Raw genomic sequence first — 12,385 nt, forward strand, 5'->3', positions numbered from 1 at the left:
ATAAATTCAATTAAATAATCGGTTAAAGAGGATAAAAACAAATATATTTGTATCAAAATTGACTCTTTATAAGACTAAACAAGCCATCGAATTGCATACACATTTTTAAATTCAATTAAATAATCCATTAAATAAGATGAAAACAAATAACTTTCCATCAAAATTGACCCTCTATAAGAACCAAAACCAAGGAGCCATCAATTTACATACATATTTTTTTCGAACTATACTGATAACGGAAGTAAGATCCGAATGGATTCATAGAATATGACCAAAAACTCTTTTGGACATTACTTCAAATCAGATTAAACAGGATCTTGTGTTTGTATATGAAACTTTGGTCAAAAAGTTAAAGGTTTTGATAACATGGAAATGTGAATAATTCTGATTCAATGTGATAACGGTTTCTGATTTTTTTTTAATGGATCAACGATTTTAATAAAAGTCCATTTAAATTATGTCCAAGTCTATTTCAATTATATCTATTATTTTGAAAAGCATCATGAAAAATAGATTTTTTTTAATTAATATTTATTAATTGTAAAAAAATATATAACTATATTTAACTGTGATTCTAATTTTTTTTAACTAATAATAATATTTGAATTTCTGATCGGAGAACCCAGAGTAATGGAGTTTTTACACCAACGTTTCGAATCCCAAATTAAAAAAAATTTAGGTTATATAGTCATTAGGTTATTTATTCATATTTAGATTAATATTAGAGTTATATAGCAATATATATTATTATTATTATTAAGTTATAGGTCTTATATATTAGCATTATTTTGTCATATAGTGTCATTATCTTATAGTATCATATTTATTAATATTAATATATTATTAATACATTTACATTAGTTTTAGATAATAATTTTATATAAAGATTATGTCTTATTAATGTTATGATATTAAAATATTTATTTTAGTTTTTTGTGTGATTGATATAAGCTTTAGGGTTGATTTTGATTAAATTTAATATATGTATTTGAAGTTGTAGGCTTGATGGTTTGTAATTCTAATATTTATATATGAATTTATTTAGATAAATTCTTAGTTATGTCTTTAAGTTATAAAAATATTAATGTTATTAGGTTTTGATTTAAATATCAAAATATTATAATTTATATTCTAGTTTCTAGATATTGTTACCATTAGGGTTTCAGGTTTTAAAAAATATTTTTTGATATTTTTATCATTATCTATTTTAGTATCTAGATAATTATATGATTTTAAAATTATTAAAATTAAAATTAATTTATTAAAATTATTAAAATTAAAATTAATTTATTAAAATTAAAATCAATAAATAAAAGTAAAATCTATTTTAGTATCTAGATAATTATATGATTTTAAAAATTATTAAAATTATTAAAATTAAAATTAATTTATTAAAATTATTAAAATTAAAATTAATTTATTAAAAGTAAAATCTATTTTAGTATCTAGATAATTATATGATTTTAAATTTATTAAAATTAAAATTAATTTATTAAAATTATTAAAATTAAAATTAATTTATTAAAAGTAAAATCTATTTTAGTATCTAGATAATTATATGATTTTAAAATTATTAAAATTATTAAAATTAAAATTAATTTATTAAAATTAAAATCTATTTTAGTATCTAGATAATTATATGATTTTAAAATTATTAAAATTATTAAAATTAAAATTAATTTATTAAAATTATTAAAATTAAAATTAATTTATTAAAAGTAAAATTTATTTTAGTATCTAGATAATTATATGATTTTAAAATTATTAAAATTATTAAAATTAAAATTAATTTATTAAAATTATTAAAATTAAAATTAATTTATTAAAATTAAAATCAATAAATAAAAGTAAAATTAAAAATTAAAATTAAAATTAGGTTTCATTATTTTTCCAGCCGACCTGTGCTTTACCTCTATCATTCTGCCCTCATAAGTATATATTCCCTCCATCTGGCTCTTCTTTTTATCATCTTTCTCTTCATCTTTCTCTTTTCCCTGATGATGGATCCCATTTGGGATTCGAAACGTTGGTGTAAAAACTCCATTACTGTGGGTTCTCCGATCAGAAATTCAAATAACACAAACCACAGATCTCTGAAATCTAATAATAATATTATATATATATATATATATATATATATATATATATATATATATATTAATTTTCATTTATATTTACTTATATTTTGTTGAAACTCTGAAGTGAAATGTTTATTTAAAATATATGTTTTATTTTATTTTTTGAAAAAATATCATTTCAATTGAATTTACTAACAAAAATTAATTAAATTCTTTTAATTCTTTTTATTAATAATAATAATATAAATATTTTATAATTTTTAAACTCATATATATGTATGTGTTATATTAAAATATAAACATTATCCATCAAATACCAATTTGATTTACATTATATTCATTTAAATCCATTTAAACTATATACACGCATCTATCTGATCGTATATTGTCCTTGAAAAATGTATGATCCATATAATAATGCAGGGGGCTTAATTTATTGTACACAATTACCTAATAATTAACTGTAGTGATCGACACCAAGTGAAATTCCCAAAAGCCTATGAAGTTTGGGTTGCTGGGAAGGGAACGTCTTTATATTAAATCAAATAAATTGAAACAAATAATTTGTATAGTAGATATTATCATTTTCATTTTTTTATTAGTTAAATTGGAACAAATAATTTGTAGGGTAGAGGTTATCATAATTTTCAATTTTTTCAATAAATTGAAACAAATAATTTGTATGGTAGATATTATCATAATTTTTATTTTTATTTTTAGTTAAATTGGAACAAATAATTTGTATTGTAAAAGTTATCATAATTTTCAATTTTTTTATGGGTTAAATGAAAAAATAATTTGTATGGTAGACATTATCATAATTTTCAATTTTTTTTATTAGTTAAATTGGAACAAATAATTTGCATTGTAGAGGTTATCATAATTTTCAAAATTTTTTATAAGTTAAATTGAAACAAATAATTTGTATGGTAGAGATTATCATAATTTTGATTTTTTTTTTATTAGTTGTTGATAAAGGCGAGGCATTATGGAAAATTTTCATTGGATCAATGTTTGATTTAATATTTTTGGCTCCCCATATTTAATACAGTCAACCTTGAATAATTTTACAAAAAAAATTACAAATTGAGATTGAAAAAAGGGTTTAGTATGAAGCAAGAAAGAATTTTGCTAAACCACTAATAGAACTAACCATTAAGATCATTCTCCTGTTCAATTTTGTTGACTTTAAAATTTAAAAAAAAACTATAATTATTTACAAATAAATTAACCGATATCATAATTTAAAACATTAGTTTAAAATATACCATAAAACAATAAAATATGGTTTAATCATTTGAATAATCCAATTGTAAGGTAAACACACCCAGCACTGATATTTTTTATGGCGATAAAATACAAATAAAATATTATCAATAACAACAGACAATCAAAAAATTACCTTCATAGATTCAAAAACAAGAAAACAGGAAACAAAAAAAACTCTGCTAAGATACCTATTTCACACCCTTCCATAAATGAAATCTTCCCAAAAACACACACCCTTTCCTAAATGAAATCTTCCCAAAAAAACGCAGATGATATTAGGCATATTTTATGGAATTATCTCAATATACTATGTGTATCATGATTAAGTTTTATTAGAAAACTCATATTGACTTAATGAAAGATGAAGCTAGTGAGAAATTTAATCTAAATATTATATTACTGGACTTGCACTTGAGTAAATATAGCGTGTGATCTTTGTCAGTAAATTTGAGGGTTGTGCTATTAAAGCAATCAACACATGTGATCCAATTTCGGGACATTGGAAGTCATGGATAGGGTCTCGCGATTGTTATATGCGCTATCAATGGAGCTACCACACAAATCACGAAATTTAATTTGTCAAGGAATTACACAATGAAAATTGCCATATCGACATAAAAATAAAATCTCGGGAATTAAAATTCTAGGAAAAACTAAACTTAGAATTAATTCTCAAAGAACTTTCTTCACTAAACAACCAAAAACCAACTACTTTTCATCGTGATGAAGGTTGAATCCTGTATTTGCTTCAATCTAGAACATTATTGAAATATTTTGGTTATGTTTTTGTCAATTGGACAAGGTCGTATCAAGGCAGAAGAGAAGCAAAGCAACCCCATGGGCTTAGGCCATGTCATAACAAATTAATCGGGCATCCATGAAACTTATGATGGCTACATGATATGATGATCGTCGTTTCAAATATATTGTATTCAAATATTTATTAAACCATTTTCCAACGTAGAACACAAATTAATCGGGCATCCATGAAATTTATGATATGATGACCGTCCTTTCAAATATATTATATTCAAATATTTATTAAACCATTTTCCAAAGTAGAACACAAATTAAATTTTGTGATACGGTGACCGTCCTTTCAAATATATTGTATTCAAATATTTATTAAACCATTTTCCAACGTAGAACAATAACCCTGCAGTGGAACCACAACACTTGAGAAGGATATACTCACCATATTCTCTAGACATTAATCTCAGTGGTCTATTCATAGCGTAACTATGGATGTCCACAACCTATATAGGTGTCGTCGAGCCAAGCACGGAGGGTATTTTTGAAAGGTTTTTTTAAGCCAAAACTATGTATTGGTATTTTTGAAAGGTTTTTTATGCCAAAACTATGTATTGGTACTTTTGAAAGTTTTTTGAGGGGAATGTTATTGGCATTCAATGCCACTTTGTAATATCAAGTGCAAAGAGTTTGTTTTGATGAAGCTTCTTTTTTTCCTACTTTTGTAAACATTGGGTGGAGAAGATATTTGCCCCTTTTGGAAGGGAGAGTAAGCTATAATGGTCCTCGTGCCTGGTTGATAATTAGCGTTATCAAAGGCTTGTAATTTGAGTTGGCATTAATAAGAAAAGAGGTTTCTCCCGATTTGAGAAGACCTGGAGACATAGTTCGATCAGCGGATGAACTCTCTTATTGAACTTGTTTGTATTGTCTCTTGTGACTCTTTTTGTGACATTCTCTTGCGTGTTAGTTTCAAGAATTTTATTTGCCATTTTTAATTTTCAACTTGTAATCATCAACAACATCTTTAATGGAGTTTGGATTATTCACAAAATTTCATTTATGGATGAATTTATGTGATAAGTTTCACAAATATAAAGCAAAATATGAACAAATCTTTCAGGAATAATTTCATGAAATTTGTTTAAAATTATATTAAATTCTGTTTCAAGTTCATTATAAAAGGAAATTTAAAAAGGTTCATAATTAAAAAATAAAACTTTAAAGGCTAAAACTTATTTGCTTTAAACAAATATTCCAAATTTCCGGCACTAATGGGATCTTCTCCATGAATATCAAGTTTGAAAATGAGAGACCTAATCCATTATATATATATATATATATATATATATATATATATTCTAGGTTTCCTGCACCAATGGAATGTTGTTTTTGAATGTCAAACTTGACAATGAAGGAGAGACTAATAACGATTAAGTTAGTTTTGGCATGATGGAAAGTAGACATTCAATTGAACCTAGAAGGGGGAGAAAATAACCATTCTACCTAACCACCCAAGATAACACCAATTGACTTAAATATGTTAATATTTCATTTATACCATACACACTTAAATTATATAAATTTATATATTTATAAAGAATTATAATAAAAGTGTAATATTTCAAAAAAAATATATATAAAAGAAACATATGTATATTAAAAAAGTATTTTAATCTTTAATTTTTTTTGTCGTTTATTATTTTTGAATATAATATGTTTGTGTGTGTGTGAACTTTGTATTTAAGTACGTCCTTATAATTCCTATTAGACTTCTCCAACATTGAGTCTAAAACCCAGAAGAGCTCATAGCAGAGAGATTTTTCAATGGGATTGGTCACCAAGGATAAGAATCTCGAGACTTGGGAGTTCAAATGCCATGGAATATTCCTGCAACCAATTGTAGGGTTCAAGGTGGGATCAAATATATACCTAAGTAGAGAACTTGTCAAAGTATTTACTTGGTTGAAATTGAGTCTCAGAATGAGACCCAGGTTTCCTTTTTCTGGCTTAGGACATTCATCATCATGGTTTTATTTGGCTTGAATGTGTTGTACAAGCTCATATTTCTTATTGGATCAAGTTGGAATTATTAACATCAATGATAGAATTTAATTAATTAGGGTTATCGTGGGTGGAATAGTTGTTATCTTCACTAGAGTACTTGTTTATAACCAAAACAACTAGGGCTAGGTTTCGACGCCTGTGCAAGCACAAGCATGAGCATAATATTGATGACCTAGACGAGGTGGATTACGAGGACATTGTCTAGATGTCCCTGACAACATTTTGGATGGATGAGGAGTACATGGAAGTCATAGATTGTGTCAAAGACTACTCAGTGAATTTAAGTATTGATATGGATCTCTCAGCTACCAGAATTGACCAATGTCTTTCACTTTTGTGATGTTAGTAGAATTTCATGTGAAATATTATGAAAAACCACATGTGCATACTTTAAAGAAGTGGAAACATAATAATAATCATCAAATCAAATAATGCACACAACTTGATAATGGAGTTCACCTAGTGTGGGTTACGTCTCCAGGCCCGATGTCAAGAGTGGGGACATCGCTTCATTAATTGTTGCAAGATGATGATGAATACATAATGTGTTCTTCGCCAATATAAGGAAAAACTCCCTTAACTAGAGTGGAATGTCTCTCCACAAGATGTTCTCTTATAAGAACTCTCACCCATGAAATCTCTCCATCAGCATGACAAAATATAAAATTCTCACATGAAGTGGCATACAAGGATCCTCCAACATAGTAGAAAACAATGATCTAAACATCAAAGCATCATCTCAGCAAAAATCAAAAGAAGACATGACATCAGTGCATCTTATACCTCCACATCCAAGGATGTCCTGTAAATTTACACCTCTACTGAAGAAACAAACTGGACGATTGAATTCCTCGCAAACAATCGTGAAATGTGACTGTAAACTTGACCCCTTTCTGACTCAGTCAATTTTGTGCTCCCCGAGAATCTCAAAGATTCCTCAAAGGTTCTCTTTTGCGCGCTGACTGAAATTTGGTTTTTCAAATGAAGAAATTGATCTCACGAGCATGTTCCTTGTGAAAAGCTAAGAAAAATGAGTATAAAGTAACCCTAGTTCTAAAATTGTCATTTTCGGACCTCTAGGGAATCTCAAAGATTCCTCAAGATTCCATAAAGATTATTTTCTGCAGATCAATTGAAATTATGTTTCTCAAATGAAGAAATTTTTACACCATTAGACTCCTCGCAAAAAATGAGAGAATGAGTATAATGGTTGCATACTTCTGTCACCTTCAAAAATTGGCCTCCGGGGAATTTTTTAGATTCCATGTCATTTCTTGTGTCATGGTTTTGTCCTCGTCATTCTATCTTTGGAAAATTCATTGCTCAGATCAAAAAATGATCCGCACCATCGAACTCTTCGTAAAATTCTTATCAACATGAGTATAAACTTGACATGAATCTGAAACCAACAAAAATTAGCTTCAACAAAATCTCCAAGATTCCTCATAGATACCCTGGATCAGGGTTCCACTGCTTGGTCCTAGTTGCATAATTCGTGATTCCACCTCTGCATATTTTTGCTCCTCATTCTCTTGACTCTATTCTATCGAGCGAATGAAATTAAACTGAGTTTTAATACATTTTAGTGAGCGGATTACGTATATAATGAATGACTGAAATCACGGACAAGTTTCAGTCCTGAGTGATTGATGGGTGCGTTAGCACAGGCCGCCATCGGCGGTGTGAAGCAGGTTATTCACGGTTATGTGGTTGGCACATTGGTTAAAATAAATCAATCTATATGTTGTTGGCACATTGGTTAAAACAAGTCAATCTATTGGGAGTGGCTCAAGTTCCAACCCATGAAACGCTTGTCTATCTAAAACAAGACACTTTTCTTTGATTGTCCGTTTGCGGAATGTTTGAATGTTATAACAAAATGGTAATTTAAACAATGTGTAACCATTGGCATTTTAATATAAATCGTTGAACCCATTTCATGTTAAAACTTGGACCGCCCACTTATTAAATATAACACATGGTTCAATAACCATATACCATTAAATATATTACATCAGCCTCTCCATTTATGGTTTACTCCATATCTTCAAACTTGAATAATAATCATAATGGTGTATGGTTATAATCATTTAATATTCGTTGGGCCTTTGTTTGTTTTTGTTTTGTTTGGAATTTTAATATATAACCCATATGCCATTTAAATGACATTTAAATATATTTGTTTACTTTTGGATCTTATATGGTTACTATAACCATATTTTAATATTTATATATTTTTGTTATATGGTTATATTTTATTTTAAAAAAATGTATTATTATTATTTTTTTAGATTTAATATTATTTTGTTTTGTCTTTTTTTTTGTAGAACAAGGAGCCAATGATAGAGAGCTGAGTGTTAATGTTGGATGGGCTTCCATGTACATTGTGGGTCTCACTTGCTGATTGGGATGCCATGTGGTGCACTATGGGCCCCGCTTTTTTCTTGCCTGGTTAAAATTTAAATTGTAGTAAGTTGATCATACAAACTTGAATTTGGGTGTCATCTATGCCAATGGAATCGTATTAATGGGCCCTACAACTTGGTTTTGGTTTTTTTCATTTTGAATATTTTTATATTTTAGCCTCTTGAAAGCCACCTGGATCATTCCCCCCCGCTGAGGAGATTTTGGCCCTACAAAAGTATGAGCACAATATGAAATTTGTTGTATTCCCTTGTCTACATAATAAGTGTCCTGACAGGCCACACTCCCCTCACCTTCACCTTTGTTATTCAAAGCCATAAGTGATGAACCAACACATGCTTCCTCGTCAAACATGTAGTACAATCTTTGAAAACTACATGTTCAATTACATGACCAATCATGAATCAAGCATCCCCATACTTTCCAAGAGTTTATAACACACACTGTTTGTTCAATTTTACATCATAATAGAAACCAATACCACATCTATCAACAAAAGGGACAAAAACATTATAGGACCTATTAGCCAAATGTAACGATGAACTGCCATCCAATTTGGCAAGGATGAAGATGATCGTTCTCAATGGAAAATCACTAACATCTCGGATCTTGATATTTCCGTCTCTACTGGGTTGAGATCCCGCCTGGCAGAACTGTTGTACATACTCCCTTACTGATTCACCTCCTTGGGTGAATCCTGATAATGAGATGGGGGCACCCCACCTGGACAGCCCTATCAGAAAGTAAATATCCTCGGTGGTAAAGGGGATCGTTTTTCCCCTGATATTGAAAACCTGATCAGTAGGATCCCATGAACGAACAAGATACTGTAATAGTTCAATTTGTTGTCTCATGCTGGATAAACGAAAGTATTTCAGCAGATCACAATTTCTTAAAGCATCAACTATGCCTTGATTATTTAGGGCAATCATGTCTTGTTCTTCATGTTCTCGTTCTCTCCATTCAATGACCATTCTGATCTGATGAATGTTTGAAACACAACCATTAGACAAATTAGGATCCAACTTGTGCAAAAAACAGTTAAAAATTTGGGAGAAAATAGTTGTTTAATTTTGGTTTTTGCGCCCATCGCACCTCCCCTTTAGAGACAGTGCTATGCATTGCATGCTTCCTTTTAGGTGCATGAAATGCATCACACCTTTCGACAGAAGAAGGGTGCGATGATCCAGAAAACGCAAAATGAAACCCTGGGGGCCTAAAAAAACCAAGAATTTTTGCTCAAAATTGAAAATGAATGGAATGGAATGAAAGAGCACTGGGATAGCTCCTACCTGGTCCAGACGGCACGAGAAATGATCCATAGAATCCTTCGCAATCAGCTGGTGAAGTTTGGGGTAAAAAACTACTCCAGAGCTCCAAATCAAATGGTAAAAATGAAATGGTTAAAATGAATTACTAAACTTGTTTTTATATTTACTTTTACATGTAAATCAAGTAAATGTTGGTTTTTATTCATTTTTATCCATGAAACATGTATTTTTAATCATCTTTGGTGGAGTTTTGAGCAGGATGAACGACTGGAAGCAGAATCTGATATACTAAATGGCAAATTGAGCATCTTTGACAACAAAGCAAGCTTTTTGTTTCTTTTTCGAGCTTTGATAAAAAATGAAAAGAAACCATATAGTCCTCTTTAAACTCTTTTTAGACTCTCTAAATAAGAAAATATTTTCGAGAACTTGTCCATTCCAACTCGTTAAAGGATTGGAAACGATATCTCTCTTGTATTATTTTATGCTTTTTCAGACTTTAGGGATTATTTTACGAAAAAGAAGTTATAGAGTTTTCTTTTTGTCCCTTTTCAAACTCTCTAAACATGAAAAGGATCGAGTTATCTTTGTCGTTAAACTTGTTAAAATAGAAAATAACGATAAACTTGTCCATCTAGACAAGGCCGAGTTTCACCGTCACTAGACTCATTAAAACATCAAATAGCAATGGGTTTACCCGAAGGGTGAATTATAGAACAAGCATATGTTATCCTCCTCAAGCTTGATAAAAATAAAGAGGTACTAGTCAGCAATGACTGAGGAAAATGGGAAAAATCGAGAAAATTTTATGGTAGCAAGTTGCTCTTGAACATGACGCTTTCACTTCATCTCCGTGACTAGTTGGGTTGGGTCATTCAGTTTGATGGTTATCACACTGTTGGTCTATCACACCATCCATCACATTTGTTTTGGGTCAATGCTACCAATTCATCTCAGTGTCACCGATATGTTCAAGAGAAGTCATCAATTTAAAACTTCATTCGTTGCAATATTGTAAGCCTTCATTTTCATGACCGCCATTCCTGAACCTTGTGTCGTCATTCGATTCTCATCTATAAAATCATTTACTTCGTTTTGTGTTATAGATGTGGGATACATGAAGGGCCTTGTATGATGAGTCGCTTCTTGTTGACATCAGCTCATCATCCAAGAAGTAGACTTAGAAACACCCTTTCAGTGCTTTGAAGCTTGCATACATCAATGGTAGGTCTCTCACTTCCGGTGACAAGATGACATCAATGGCCTTCGACCAAAATATTTTGCGTGGTGTTTGACATCAAATCATTTATTCACACCATGCAAAGTGTACTGTAGTACCTTGAGGGTCATCATTCTTATCGGTGATCCCTTTCGCATCTGTTCACATCTTACATCATTCGCTGGTATTCAGATGATGTCTCTCCATGTTTGACCTCAGAACATCTATTCACATGGTTAGACTTGTACATTGAGTGAAGATTGAAGACCCCAAATCTAGTTTCATCCATCTGGGCCGCGATATATTCAGGAGTACAAAATCAAATGTACAAAGGCCTTACACAGATGGTCATCCTAAACATGGATCACGAATCTATATCTATAGACGACTATCTGATCTATGTACATGTAATGAAAGTTTATAAGCTGAGCATGGGAATGCCTCCCTCAGCTAGTTCATGAGAAAAAATCAAATTATCATGATGTGTTGTATTGTAATTGATGCAGGTCACCTTCCGTTTCGAAACTTCCTATCCTCATGATAAAGCATTTCACCCGACATAGATATTTATGACTTCATGCTTTAGGGGGCAACTGTTACAGATTCATTTGGGCATATCAACCCCAACTTACAAGTCAATGTTATTAGAGTTCATCAACCCCTAATACAGTTGTTGCATGCCCTAAAGAGGTTAATCATCAGAATACCTTACTCCCAAAGAAGTTCCATCACAGAAAGCATCCAAAAAGTACTCCTAAAGAGATCAGCGCAGGAAGCCTTCTATCAAGCTATAATGCATTGCAGGAGCTACACTGACTGGGTGTTATGCATTGCACTTAGTCCCTATTTAGCCTGCGATGAGCGAACTTGGCCAATTTCCATGAGAGTTTGAAGATTCCTTATCCACTGGAAGCCTATAGAAATTTCTCAAGTGCCACCTGCCCTCTGAGTTCGCCCTTGGATGACAAAAGGAATTAGGAAACATCAACCTCCTATCTCCCTCTTTCATGGAACCAATTTCTAAAAATAGAAAGGCATTCATCATCATCATTGATGACCCAACCTCCTTCACTCATCTATAAATAGATCACTCATCCAAGAGATCTAGAGGTTGAAAAATATTGAGTTGCAAGGAGATGCTGGTGGTATGAGATTAGGATTGAGTACAAGTATCACGATATTGTTGGAATGTCTTGCTTTTCATGAGGTGAAGAAGGATTGAATTGGAAGGATGATGCTGGATCGAACTCACATTGGTTGTAATATTTCCTCTTATCAATAAAGTTTTCGAGATTTTTCCCTTATGT

This window comes from Pinus tabuliformis, chromosome X, assembly GCF_031772625.1.
Source record: "Pinus tabuliformis cultivar Carrire ecotype Pingquan chromosome X, CPIR1, whole genome shotgun sequence".
NCBI classification, from domain to species: domain Eukaryota; kingdom Viridiplantae; phylum Streptophyta; class Pinopsida; order Pinales; family Pinaceae; genus Pinus; species Pinus tabuliformis.